Raw genomic sequence first — 14,972 nt, forward strand, 5'->3', positions numbered from 1 at the left:
CAAATACTCTAGTTTGTCACTGGTTGGGCCCTAAGGGTGCCAGACTAGAAAGGTTCAACCTTAATGGTTCTCTGTCCCATATGGAGGCTATTCTGCTTTGTCCATTTCAAATATTGGTGACATCTTTATTTTCTACTCTCAAAATAACATTCCTGTTTCCTGGTGATCATCTGTGTTTTTCCAAAATTCTGAGCTTTAGTCATAGGCCTCTCCTTGTTTCTAGTTGTTCTAACTCTCATTTACCTGTTATCACCCTTAATTTTCATATTTTTCACCCAGAACACACCCCTTGGTTTCTAGCAGGGTTTTTTTTTGCATTGCACAGTCAATGCTGAAACAAAAATTATGTTAATATCCAGAGATACCAACTTCTCTATTGTAAAGTTCTCTTCATTATTTCTTCATGGACCTCAATCTGCAAGTTGCTCCTCATATATTTATAAAATCATTGTTTGTCTTTGCAATTTTTTTTTTCATTTTCACCTTGGTTTTTTGATCACCTTTTTATTTTAGAGGTCTCTCTCTCTTGCAACAATGCTCCTATGATTTATATGTTTTGTACAGTGTCCTCTTGTCTTTCATTGCTCCCTGTATTTCTTTGGCTACCTGCCTTGTTTTCTCCACTTCTCTTAAAGTGAATTTATTTCTCAGTGGTATACATGCTTGGTTCAACTACCTGCAACTTGTCTTAGCGTATTCCCCATTTTTCTTTATGGTGTTTCTGACTACTTCAGTTTCCCACCATGTTCTGGTCAGCAGTGTATATGTCTTGTAACTATCTGCACGCCAATGTTTTTAGAACTTTTTATATCTTCGATTGTTCCCTGGCTTTTTTTTCCTCTCCTAAGATTCACTTAGGCCTCTACATTCACCCACATCTTCTGGGTTAGTTAATGCAAAGCTGAGGATTTCCACCACTCTCCCATCATGCTTGTTTTGCCTTCCTATAGTAATATGTCTCATGAGTTTTCTGAGCAGGGACTATCCTCTGTCTTACGTGTCTGTACTATACCTAGGACAATTGGGCACTGATCCTTTATAGAGGTTTATAGGTACTATCATATTACAAATAATAAGAGAAAGTCCTCTTCTCTTTCATTCTTGACTCTGACATTGTACCCCTAAAGTCTAGTTAACATGCAGCTATAAAGTCATCTGCTTTATCTCTCACTTATTCACATCACTCCTTTCCGTGAATCTCTAGTGTTGAAATTCCCTTCAGCACCTTTCCACTTAGCTTATCCAAAACACCTTGACCAGTTCTGGGAGAACATTCTACTTCTTTGGAATCCAAAAACTCAGTTGAACTCCATCACTCAACTTACTTTGTTAAGCAAATAAATGTTCATGCTGGGCAGGCACAGATGCTGGGAAATTAGGTAGGTGCAAGATGATACCACAATTCCAAACCATTACATCAACTACCCGTTTCTATATCTTTTTTGATAGCTACTAACATCTAATCTGGATATCGTGTGGATTATGTAAGGATCAGTTGCTTTGCAGATCATGTAAATATTAATTGCTTAAGTCCTTACCTTATCTACATTTCTAGGTTATCATTTCAGGGTCTTTCCACCTATTTCAACTACCTAGAAAACACAGTCTTCAGCACACAGCTGGTCACACCCTTGTTTACAGTTTAACCTTGAACTCTCAAGCTATATATGAGTTTAATTCCTGCCCAACAAGCTCTATGCTTACACCCTGCACTAGCTTTGCATCTTTTGTGTCATGTTCAAAAGTTACATTTTCACTTTTTAGACTTTGGACAGGTCCGCCCCAAGCTACCTCTCATCTCTAGTTGTCCCCTACACATGAGCTCTCGCATTCTGCTCAGCTGGTTTAGGTCACCTCAACACTTCACCTCCTTCTCCCATGAAGAACTCCATGTACCTTTTTAGCTGACCTCCATTTCTGGGACAGACCCTTTCCACCATACAACCTGTCTCTTCTCCTTCAAATCCCTCCTCATTCCCATTTCTACTAGGTAGCATCCTTTTCCGATTTATACAGTCTCCCCAAATTTTAATAGAGTAAGCTATTTTTGAAAAAAAAAAACCATCCAGAAGCTATAACCAGATTTTATATAACAATAAATGCATCTTTTGATGTTTGTTTGGCTGTTGCAATCATCTTTTTCTTATGCCCTTTTGCCTACCTTTTGTTTATTGTCACCACTTGCTTTGTTTAATTTAGAATGTAAGATCCTCTAGGTAGAGACCTGTCATTTCCATTTGCTTAGAGATACTTTGTGCATTAAAGCAGTGTACAAATACTATGTAGTGTAAAGAAGCAAGTAGGTACCATGTCCACAAATGTGCTGCCTGACCTCCTTCTTATTCAGTGTGTTCCAATTTATATCTGACATGTTAGGATCTCTCTATCAATACTATCCTCCTGTTTTCAGAGGCCTTTTAATTTCACTTAATGAGACCACTAAAAAGCACATTAATAACTACCTTTTTCAACCTATGAATGTTACAAGTAACATCCAGGATCACAATAAACAAAAGAAATTAAAGATTTTTTTCAGGTTGTCAAGCCAGTTTTACTATTTCTGCTGAACAACCAATTTCCTATATATTTATGTGGCTCTTTTAAACAGCCAAAGAGGATAGAAAAAAAATTATAAAAAAAGAAAACTCAGCCCACATAGTTTCAACTTTAGTTGTTTGACTATTATGTTATCATGAGTGTAATTTGTCCATTTGTGAATTTGAGACAAGGGTATATGCAAAGAGGTACGGACCTAGGAATCATGATAGGGCACGATTAATTCATTTCAATGGAAGTCCTTTAAAAACTGAAAGCTGTAGCTCATTCTGGATCAGAAACAACTTCAAAACCACAACACATAGTTGTCTATGGAGTATGTCATGAAGCCATATGCCATTTTTGGGAAGGACATATTTCACAGTTCTGTTTCTTTATAACTTTATTACCATTGAAAGGTAATGATGAACACTATAAAATGGGCAGAGCAAACAGCAACCAGACCATGGCATTCCAGGAGCTATGTTCTGCCATTCATTTTTTAGCAGAACTTAAAGATTGCTGGCAATATGGCCTCTGTCGTTAATCTGTGTATTTTTCCATACTAATGGCAACAGGTGAATTTACCATAAAAGTTAATTATGGGTTCAGAAATTATGTTATTTCTTAATAGCATTATTAACTTTCTACATGTGTTCTAGCTATTTATTACCAGGACATATTGCAAGCAGTTGCACACACTGGCTCAAACATCATGCAGCGTGTATTATGTTCTGTGAGAGTTAAATCTGTAGTGAGCAGCAGGTGCCATTCGAATCTGCAAAATTTCTTGATTGATTTTTCATACAAAATTTCCATGGAGAATAAATTTTATCTAAGATGTAGTTGGGCTTCTTTTGAGGAATTTCTAATTTGTGGGCTGCAAACTACTAAGGTTTACTGTCGGGAATTGATGAACATAGTCATTCTGTTTTGAATATACTGCAAGGAGTTTTCAGATTGACCTTGAATAATATATATCCCATACAACTCCATGTCCTTTTGGTGGGTATTTAAAGGTGTATTGATATTTTAGGAACAAGGCACATAATTCTATCATCCAAGTTATTTCTAATTCATACATCACCATGTTATCATTCGATTTTGTAACAGAGGAAATATTAGAAATAAAAGTGTACTTAACAAAGTTTCATAACAAGGTTGATACAACTGCTATATTATTAATATACTTTTATACATGCTATATTTGTCCTTATTAACAAACAGATGAAGAACAAAATCATTTGTTCTAACAGTATCATATAAAAGCATCTGGTTAAATATAATTAATGCGCCTGTACAAAATACCTTTTACTGAGTTATTGATGACTCTATATAGGCACTGGGTAAGTCAAATTACTATATATATATAGAAGCAATAGGTTCCTTCAATCTTTGGTATTATTGTTCTATAAGAACTACCCAGGACCATTAAGAAGCTGCCACCGACACCGCCAAAAAGCCATATGTTATCTAGATGTTAATCACATTAAATATCTCCTATAATTCTGAGACTTACTGTTAACTTACTAACCTAAAAATTAGATCTAGAATTATGGGATTATTACCAGGAAAATGTAAATGTAATCTGGAGAAAAGTCTAAAAGAATGAAACACCTCAAAACATTGCCTTGGCTGCCTGTGAATTTTTATGCTGTTTTTATTATAGGAAATTTCATTCATCCACATTTGTCTCTTACAAAGTGTTATGAATTGAGGACTACAACTCCATAAAATTTATATTTTGTCATCTGGTTTGATTGGTGAAATTGTGTTATTGAGAAGGATTCTGAGATCACATTAGCCAGAAAAGAATAATGCACTAACCCCCTGGAAGAACAATACATGTTCTTATCTACACAGGCAGGCAATCAATTTTCTAGTGCATATATCAATATAGGCTAGTAGTCCACTACTGGCAGGTCAGGTGGATGAGGTCTTGATACTGGCTTTACCAACAATGATTCCATTTACAACCCAGTAGTTCCCATATCACTAGGAGTGAACACTGTAATAAGATAATGGACACTATTCCCTCGAATGTATACAGATTTTTAAATTAAAATCTGAGGGAACATAATTTTAGCACCTTGTACACAATAGAAATAAGGACTGGAAACAAGGAGACAGACTCTCAACTAGGACTTCAATGGAACCATTTATACCAGAGGAGAAACTAGCCCAAAAAGTAGCAGGCATCTCATATGAGACCACATTCCTACTGGCTTTAAAGCCAATTTTGCAAACCCAACCAGGTCTTGAGTATTGCGTACTTGGGTACGATTAACAAAAGAGGTGATACTCCTTCCAGACTCTTACCCTCACCCACCAATGCTCCATATTTGGTCTCTGAAACACATTCCTGTACAGGGGCACAAACCCAGGACGTCAATTAAGTCTCACTGAAGTCCAGGGCTGCAATGCTAGTACCATTGAAATCAATGACAAAACTCCCATTGGTTCCTTGGGGCCAAGATTTCTCTGTATGATTTTGGTGGCACAGAGCCTTGCAGTGGTCCTCTGCAAATTTCACCCTTAGAGCCCAGCTAGTCCTATAGTGCTGACTCAACCTGTTCCCACCGATCAGGTGCAGTTTCTTGTGCTGCTCTTGAGGATATAAAGGAACCTGCAGAGAAACTGGGGAAGCAACCTGGTAATGAGATGCTGTGAAAACTTTGGGGCAAGGCACATTTAACACTGCAATTTTGACCTAAAATCATATTTGATTAGGTGAAAAATATTAATTCACATTCAGTATATATGTCGATATGAACTTACAAATAACTGCACATTAACTTTTACAGTACGTCCATCACTAATTTAGGCAATTTTCAAATGATCAGAGTAAAAATCTCTGCATAATTTGAAGAACAGAGCTAAGTGAACTATTCAATTCAACCCAAAAAATTTATTTGAAATTAGTGCTGGTTCAATTTTGAACTGCATCTGTGAAACAGCAGTGATGTTCTTGAATTTTGTTCATGTTTATGAACAGTTCATAGAACCAAAAAAGCAAAGAAAAATGTCAATATCCATTAACCCTTTTAGGCCATTGATTGTGAAGTTCAAATTTGAAATTGACTCAGTGAGGTGATATGAGCATGTCACACAATGGAAGTCATCTGGGTCCTGATTCTCTGTTACCAGGAAACATGTGGAATCATTTGCACATGTGCAAAATAATTGCAACCTGAGTGTAAAATGCTGCAAAATAATTCCCTATTTGTAGAGCTGATGGCAGTTTACACTTAATTTACACTCACTTTACACATTTGTAAATGACTACACAAGCTTCAGAGAAATGGAGAATTTGACCCATGGCATTTTTCCAGTGTTCTTGATTGGCTAATCTTATTTCAAGTGATCAAAATGGCAGCCTTAGTAGTCATTTACATCTGGCTACTTATTCTTTGTCTACATAAGCAAGTTTTTAAATTGATTTAGTTAAACCCAGTGGAAACCACGGAGAAGACATTCCAGTTTGTGTGTTTTATTTTGGCTTGTCTTGAGTGGATTCCTAACACACTTAAACCATTTTTAAACCAAAATAAGAGTGTCATATAGCCTGTTGTGTTTGACACATCAGTTTAGTTAAAATGGTACAACTTTCTTGTGTGGACAAGACCATAGAAGCTATATTTATTTGAGTTTCCTTATCCAGCTGAAAAAATCTGGAAGGAAAAAAAATATCCTTCTAGCTGCTATGTATTGGCCTGAACATTTATTACTTCATGCAGTTTCTCTGGGTACTGGCCTATTTTCTATTTCTGACAGTATACAGCAAACTTTACTAGTAATACCTTTGATTTTATCTATCATCAAAATGAGGCATTTGATGATATTTGTATGATATTTGGGAACAAAACAACATGATTTTTCTTCAGTTCCCCTAGATAATGAGTATTCAATTTAATATCATTTAATATGCTACCTATCATTGTCAGAGACAGAGGCTTCTGTTCCTAGTCTGTTTTAACATCTGCAGTGCCAGTTACCATACAAGCAAACTTTCACCTCGCTTTTTTGTTTTTGTGTTGGTGAACACCAGATGTATCTGGCTAATCTATATTCAGAAAATAATCTTTACACAGTTGGCTTGGAATGGTTCAATATTCTTGTTTAGCTTCTTTTACTCCATTCTCTGAACTAGCTGTGCCAGCCTTTTATAGAGGCTTGCTTAGCTGCTGCAGCCTATTATTTAATAAAATTTTGATTTGGCTTCTCATTTCCTGTCTTGACTATGTTGTGTACAGTTCAAAGGTTATATTTGTTAACACTTTGGCAACATGGGAACACTGAGAACTCACCGATAATACCTATGAGTTTGCAATGAATGACTACAGCAAAACAAGAGCCCATGTACTCATGAGCACATGCAAGATTTCTGCATTCATTTGAATATGAATGTGGGATTTTGCATGTGTGCAATGTACGCATGTGGTGCAGAGCTATGTGAGCCAGGATGAAAGTCAGTTTGCACAGCTCTAGTGAAGAGTTAACACAAGAGACTAGAATTAAAATGAGGCAATAACAGCAGTGTTTTATTTCTGTCTCATGGGAGATAGCCTAAGGATCAATTTAAATTGATGTAGGTACTATTCAGCCCACTACATCCTAATATGTACTACCAATCCTTGTCAAGGATAAAAATAATAAGAAATTCCATTCAAATATCAATTGCAAGAAAACAGTATCAAATACTTAAATATGGAATTAGGGCAGAGGAACTAGCCTGAGGATATATTTTGTAGTGAAAGTTATTTTTTCAGAATTTATAACAGTTTTAAAAGAAGCCTGCAAAATGCCACAGGAGAGATGAAGTCCTCTTAAGCTTTACCTTGTTTTGCCAATGCTTTCATAATACTTGTTTATGTTTTAAAAGGGGAGGGTGGAATGTACAGTGATGTGGAACGGTTATTGACCAGATTGATCATGGGAACAAATCTGCTGGTGGTAACCTTGTTTAATGATATGTTGCTGGGCTCAGCACCTTGCTGAGGCTGTGATTCCTCACCGGCTGGGCCCGCATGATGGATCACGGTAGGAGGCTGATGGTGCAATCACTCACTGGCAGCCACTGACACCTGCACCAGTCTGACACCAGTCCCCTCTGGATGTATCAGCCAGCCTGTTCAGCCTATTGGGAGACACTACTATTCCACCAAACGGCAAACAAAAGTTCTTTATCTACCTTGCAACTTCTTTTGTAGGACATTTCCTTCTCCTTTTTATTCCATTTTATTCCAGTTCAATTTGCAAATCAGTCATTACCTCCCATCCCCCATTCAAAGTCACAACAAGCTTTACTGTAGAGGCGAACAAGTACAAGAATTAACTCACAAATATATGACAGTAATACTGACTCAGTCTCTGTTTAGCTGTGTTTCCACTAGACACAATGTGAAGGCATTTAATTTTGTATATATCATTATTTTGAGAAAACTATCTCACACACTCACGATCACCTCCCAATTGAAAGTTATTATGAAAAAATGTGCATAACTACCTTGATGTAAACTATTTGCTTTGTTTTACATTCTTAAGAAAAATGGAAAGAAATCTATTGAACATATTTTGGATTCCATGTCTTAACACAGTACGCAGAGATAAAATTGTAACTAAAATAAAATCAGCTATATGGATATGTTACCTATAATATGGAAAGAGTATTTTCAGTGTTTTTCTTCTACAAATTCTTTATGGGCACTTACACAGTTGACATGCTCTTAAAACACTATTGTAGTAAGGCACTCTATTATAAGTACAGAAAATAGGATATAGAATATTTTCATAGCTCATTTTCTAAATCTCAAATTTTATAGAAAGGTGTTTCCATTTGTTCAGATTACAAATCAATTAAGACTGGGAAGTTCAGTTGAACTGGAATGTTTCTTAAGTGTGCATAATGCAGACTCATGATAAAAACTATAGATTACACATATGTCTCTGCAAGTCAATGTAAATTCAAAGCTGTAATTTACAGGACTAGAAGGAGCTGCATTACACATCAGAAGTAGTTGGACTGACCTCTTCACTAACAGATCATGGACTGCTAATCAAATGTCAGGGATGCCTAACACTGACATAGTTTTTCTTCAAAATGAGAACATTATTTTCTATAGTTCACCATATTACTTATGCTAGCTGTCCCCAAGCTGTTCTGAAATCCTTACTCCCATGAACAAAAGAACATAAGAATGACCATACTGGGTCAGACCCAGAGGTCCATCTAGCTCAGTATCCTGTCTTCTCATAGTGGCCAATGCCAGTTGCCCAGAAAGAATAAACAGATCAGCTAACCATCGAGTGATCCCTCCCCTGTCCCCTTTTCCCAGCTTCTGACAAACAGAGGCTAAGAACACTTTTCCTGTCCATTCTGGCTAATAGCCATTGATGGACCTATCCTCCATGAATGTATCTAGCTCTTTTTAAAAATGCTGTTAAAGTTTTGGCCTTCAAAACATCCTCTGGCAAGGAGTTCCACATGTTGACTCTATGTTGTGTGAAAAAATTGTCCCATATAAATATATTACAGGATTCTGGTGAGCCTTTGCCTGTAAATAACTTTATATTAAAGCACCTGATTGTTCTCACTGGTAATTCCATATAGTTTATATATAACTTGTATGTGCACACATTATATCCGAAAAGGGTTTGGAATTAGTAACTAATAGCGCATCAAAACTTGATATGTGGGTCACCACTTGCATTAGCCAACTAAAGGTAAAAATACAAAACTTGTATTTAAAAAATTTTTCTTGACAATTTTTTTAATTCCTTTCATGAGTTATTAGCAATCTCTATATATTTGAGTCACTATTAAAAACAATACTCAGATATACATGTTCTTATAGACATATACACAATCACACACAAAAGTATGATTGGGTATAATTTAACTCAATAACCAAACCCCAACACTTCTTCTCCTTTTAGGACGGCAATCACGGTATGCATCTGCTATGACAATGAAAATGCATTCCCAGCTGAAGCATCTGGCTATTTGGCAGACTCATTTAGTAGTTGTGCTGGCAGCACTGGATTTGCCTCTGGGTATATCATATGTTTATAAAGGCAACGGATTGTCATCCTACACTCATTCTCTGTGTGCGCACCTCATCTTTGTGTTTGGGTCCTTCTCTTGTTTGCATATCTTTATGGAAATATGGAACAAACCTAGGGAGAAAAATCACTTACTCAAGTTTATGATAATCAAAGAAGTTATCACTTACCTAAGAACACAACTGTGTCATCTAAATGTAGTCATCAGTAAACATCTTTTACTTGTAATAAAGATAGTTCACAAGACAAATTTTGTTGTGCAACAAAACTGCATATTTGCATGTGTGTGTGTATATGTCATTTCTCTGTGAATAAAACCCTTAATGCAGCGATAGCATAATAAATAGAAGGGGACATTTTTCATGTTACAGTAATAAATGAGTTGTTAAAGGAATATCCTTATACGTGAGCATTTTGTAACTACTGCTTGTTGTTTTGTGGCAACTCTAAAGCAGGGTTCATATTTAGCTATGCTATACTACTATAAAAAGTGGTGTTGAATGCTTATCACTGTAAATATAGCTTCTTTGCATTGTAACAACTTTTGGTATAACAAACTAGCAAACACAATGTTTAAGCAGCTAAACAGATAGTCTTGAATTACTCTTTAGCAGAAAAGTATTCCAAAATGCTGCAAATTGGGGGGAGGAGGGAAGGGAGATTGTTTTTAAATGATCTTGCCATACTGACCTATATTATAAAGGTAACAGAAAATATTACTTATCTACATAGATATATGCATTAATGTATGCGATGTAATTTGTTACATTTCTCCACCATCGAAAACACCTCTGGGGTAAATTGTCTCTCTCCCCTAAATGCTTTTCATGGAAAAAAATATGCAACTTTCAAAATCACCCAGACCATAAGCATCAATGGGCTTTATTCATGTGTGTTATAGCCTCTCAAATTCATTGCATATAATTTCAGGGTGGAAAAATAATGGAGGGGGAGCCTCAAAGTATGAATGCCATGAACTAAGTTTTAAATCAGTAAGGTTTACTTAATATTGCTTTTTACAAGCAAAAAGTTGCAAAAAAAATCCAAATATAAGAGACAACTATGTTTTGGGAAGGCAGTTTATGGTAGGAATTCTGCAATTAAAAGAAGTAAACTGAACAATTTATTTTCTATATTTTGAGGCAGTCTGGCATACAAAAATAAAATGGGGGTGAAATGAGCATAAATAAGGGACCATTGATTGGTATCTAAGATTTGTCTTTACCAGCAGTACTATCAACCCAATGTAAAGATTAATTCAAAATTAATTTTTAAAACACTTCCTTCCTTGAATTTATATAATTTATTACTGTATTTAAATAAAAACAAGGAACATTTTACCCATAAACACAAACAATATTTATACAATATTTATATGTTCAATTTGATTTTTAATATCTGTAGAATTCACTGAGGGCCACATAACAGTCCCAATGAAAGAAATTTTACAATTTAAAATAAAACTCTTTATGCAAATTATTTTGCCTTTGGCCATTTCAGAATAAAATGAAGGAAATGGAGGATATTATAATTTTACATAACACTAGTGAGATTGTTGTCATCTTTGATCTTACATCAATTAGTCAAAATCTTGAATGATCACAGGCAAAGAAACTTATAATCTGTTTCCCAGCTGAACAAAAATGTGTTAAAGAATCCAACTGCATAAATTATTACATTATATCCTACAGCAATAATATTTCTTTAGGTAGACTTTTTGGTCATCTGTTTACACTGGGAATAAAATCTCAATATATATAAGTTTATGTACAATGATCTATGATAATGTATATTTTAACTGATATTTTCCTCAAGTGACACTGATACAAAATTCATCTTAAATATATGACTTCATATTAAAACTGGGTTTTATTTTTTTAAAACCCTTTATTTTTTATCTCAAATAATTCTGTTGAAGAATCTGGTTAAAATATGCAAGGTAAAACAGCCCATTAATGAAGTCGTCAGTGGGGAAAGCTTGGTAACCTGCAAGCAGCTATACTATAACATTGCACATTTAAATAGGTCCTGTAATGTTCTCCTTCCCATTCCCTTCCCAGCTTGGATTGTTACAATGTAGAGCTAGGAGCTATATTTAACTTTTAGGAAATATGACCTTTACATTATATATGAAGAACTAAAATTTCCAAAAAGCTCTTAACAACCAAACCCCACAAAGTTTTTCTTTTCCCTACAGGTAGTATGAAATGGAGCCAGAATGACAGGGCCCCATCTGAGCTATGCCCAGCTCCCCCAGTCTGCACAAACCTACTCTATCAATCATGGCAGGATAATGCATAGTGGCTGCACCTGTGACAGGAAATGATTGAGTGCTGAACACAGGGCCTGCCTTGCCCGTCGCTTGTGCATTTGTATTTCTCCAGGGCCAGTTGAAGAATTTTCAGAACTTGGGGGGAAAATTATCCTGCAATTTTAGATATATTTTAATTCAGTTTGCTTATTGGATGACAACACAATATACAGACCTAAAACTGGCTTGAAGGCTAACACCACATAAATTCTATCAAGGCAACATAACTATACATGGTGCAATTTTATGAAGGTGCAAACAATTTAGTCTAGGTACAGTAAGTAGACACTGCAGGTTGTTGCCATCCATTTGATTTCTAACTGTTAATACAAGTGACAAGTTTTCATTTTATCATAATATAACAGAGATACAAAAAAGCCAATACTTAATACAGCTGAAATACTCAGAGCCTTAAGATGATGTTCAAAATAAAACATAGGAAATCAGTGAAAGATAACCAAATAACTTGGTTCAAAGCAATCTTTTTTTTTAATAATGTTTAGAGCTTGATTTAACATAGTACTTCTTGAAAGATTTTCATTTAATAGCAATCTATCTTAAGAAACCAGAGTTACTATGGTTGTGTTTGTATACATTTTTACAAAAAGGGAAGAATTAACAAAATGTATTGTAATAGATGCACAGAAAACATTCTATCTGAATTAATGTTTGTAGAGAATACTGTGTGTTTTCCTTTTAGATGCATACAAGGAATCTATATGATTCAGGTAGTAGAACTTAAAGATCATGTATGTTGAGATTCCAGTTTAAAATATATAATTCAATCTAACTCCACAAGTATTTGTTATATGTAAATCTGTGAAAAAAAAACTAAGTAGCTTACCTTAACACACAATGAATATTTAAAATATTGGCAGGAACATAATCTAAACACATCCATGCAAATTTCAAATCTAAAACACGCCAACCTTAAAAATACCAGGCAGAAGGTAATCCCTCTTACATAAACATTAGACAGTGATATCCTCTGTATGTGTGGCATTTATTTGTAAAGTCAATATTATTGCCTGTGCATGCTCAGGAACCATGTGAAGGAGTTCTTAACTATTACAAGCTTTTATTTCCCTAATATATGTATGGCATTTCAAGTGCTCAGGCATTTTGTTGGAAAATTAAAATGCTGAAACAAATGCTCTTCAAGCCCCTTTATCTGAAAAGAAGGAACACAATATTGCTCCCAAGAAGTTCTCAGCTATTCCATTTCAATCGCCAACGTTTACCCCAACGCCCCACTATGCCCCTTTTTTGTTGCTGCTTCGCATTGCTAACAAACGTCTTACAACTGCCCCTTCCACGTCTTTTTCTCCCCCCCCCCCTCACGAAATGGGTCAAGAGATGAGCAGTCAGGTTATGGTGATGGCTGGGCCGTTGTACATGGACCCTGAACGGGCACTGCTACCAGAGGACAAGAGCTCAGGGAAGGAGCGACCCCGCTTTCCCCGGGGGCAGTGTGTGTCAAAGCGCGGCTACTGAAGGAGTGGTGCTAGCTACGGACTCGTCTCCGGGGCGGCACTGCTAGCCCCCATGCTGGCAGAGAGTCAGAAACAATGAACTGGGGGGAGGGGGGCTTGGCATGGGGCAGTCGGTGTGTGCTTGCTGCTTCACACGCGTTCCCCCTCGCCGGTGCGCCTCTCCGAGCCAGCCGCCCCTGCTCCGGGAGGAAGCCCCACGGAGAGGGGACAGCTGCTGCCACAGCTCGGCTCTGTTTCTTGCAGGACTTGGGGGAGGCGGGCGGTTCCTCCTCCGGTGTGTTCCCGCCCGCAGCTGCAGCGCCCTAGCCGCAGCCGGTCCCCGCTCTCGCTGCTGCAGCTGGGTCTCGACTCTTAGCTCGCCGCGGGAATGTGCCTTGGCAGCCGGGTGCTGCGCGGCTGGGAGCAAAGGCAGGGGAAGAGGCGCACCCGGGAGCCTGCTTCCTCCGGGCTCAGCACAGCTCTCCCCGCCCCTCCCTCCGCTTGGTCCGGTTCCTGCGGCTTCCTACGGGCCTGGGTTCTGTGGAGTCTCACAGACGCTGCTGTCGGTGGCTAAAGGGCATCGCGGTGCTTCTCCTCTATACGAGCCCGTCCCCTCACTCAGTATCTGGCCGGAGGCAAAGGTGTCCCCTGGCTCCTAGGTTAACAGGCCTGAGACTTCCCCCAGGCCGGCTGTACAAACCACTACTAGGCTCAGGGAAAGCAGTGACCCCCTCCCCCCCCCCCTCCTACACACGCAGTTGTCAGGGAGGCTATAAAGGGAAAACGCAGCCCAAGCTGCTAGTTAAAGACCCCAAGCAAAACTTGAGGGGGGGAGGGGGGAGAAGAGCCGGGCTTCCCAACTAGCCTTTCTTGGAGGGAGAAGAGCGAGAGAGAAAGACAAACATCTGGGGATTGGACCATATGCTAAAGCTTTGTCTTGTCCTTCAAAGTTAGGCTGCCCTTGAAGTGATTTGTCAGGCGGCCTAACTGTGACAGGGAGAATATGTGGCAGAGGAGGAGAGAAGGGGAGGGTGGGCACAGCACAGATTGAGAGGAGGGGAAGAGAAGGTGAAAGAGGAGTGGGGGGCCAACTGAACAGAGGGAAAGACGAGGCAGGACAGGGAGCACAGGTCAAAAAATGCACAGAAAGGAAAAGCAAGAAACAGGGAACTGCTAAGGGAAAGAAATGGGGCATAAGGGGAAGCCACAAATGCTCCCCACCTCCAAAAATAGTGAGAGGAAAAGCAGAAGCAGGATGCAAAAGAAAATCAGGAAAGGACATGGAAGTGGGACAGCCCACAACACAGGGGAGAGTGAAAAAGCACAGAGAAGGAGACGAAAAGCTGCTGCCTCTGCTGTGGCCTCCTTTATCCCTCTTCCCTTTTGCCTGCAAAGCGCTGAACTGATTAGAGTGTAATTAAGGCCATAAAACCTTCAGCTTATCCACCTGTTTATTCACTAAAGTCGGGGGCTCATCAGGCAAATTAGCTCCTTCCAGGCTGCACATTGGGCCTAGAGCTGGCCTGATTAATGAAGTTTATTGGGAGCTGTTAAAAGCATTAACTGAAGGAAATCTCAGCAATTCGTCATAT

This window comes from Pelodiscus sinensis, chromosome 3 (genome assembly GCF_052426305.1).
Source record: "Pelodiscus sinensis isolate ZL-2025 chromosome 3, ASM5242630v1, whole genome shotgun sequence".
Classification (NCBI taxonomy): domain Eukaryota; kingdom Metazoa; phylum Chordata; order Testudines; family Trionychidae; genus Pelodiscus; species Pelodiscus sinensis.